Source organism: Habropoda laboriosa, unplaced genomic scaffold (assembly GCF_001263275.1).
Source record: "Habropoda laboriosa isolate 0110345459 unplaced genomic scaffold, ASM126327v1 scaffold204, whole genome shotgun sequence".
NCBI lineage: Eukaryota > Metazoa > Arthropoda > Insecta > Hymenoptera > Apidae > Habropoda > Habropoda laboriosa.
The window spans coordinates 1,044,822-1,045,487 of record NW_017100385.1 but is presented as its reverse complement, the minus strand read 5'-3'; positions in this window follow the sequence as shown (position 1 = coordinate 1,045,487).

Below are 666 nucleotides of genomic sequence, written 5' to 3'. Positions count from 1 at the left end.
GGAAATAAGATAAGGGAGACGAGATATTCGTATTGATACTGTTACGTAGTTTTTGAAAATAATCAATGAATCGTTCTGAGGAAAGAAATTCGCAGACGAATTTTCTTTGCTGTTTTGATGAGAGCAGAATTTCGTGGTATGCGGAGATTTCTAGATAATTGGCGTTTTATTGCTGGTTTCAGAGAGGAAAGTTACGCCTTTGAGAATTTAATATTCATAGATGCGTGGAAAGAGGTAGTTTTTTCAGAGAACGTGATTCAAATACAATAATAGAGTAAAATTCGAAGATGATTATTCAAACACAATAATGCAATAAGCTTTCTAGGAAATGAATAAAGCATAGAAGACAGTGAAATTACTGCTTCTAATTTCTGTATTGCGAATTAATTTAAAACATACAATAATGACATTGAAAATTTGTTGTAATTTCATATTGTCACATTTTTTTCCAACCTTTGCCTTTAAGGGGAATCAAAAAGGTATTTAGGTAAAACCAAGTCACATTATTCTTTGCATTTGCTGTTTAAAATGACAAATCATTTATTACAATCAGAAGAACAGAACATTTTTCATAACAATTTGTGCACACCTGACTGTATGGACAAAAATTAGGCACATGTATTTTTTTCCTTTCAAATTTAATTTATTTTAGTAGGAAAATTACAA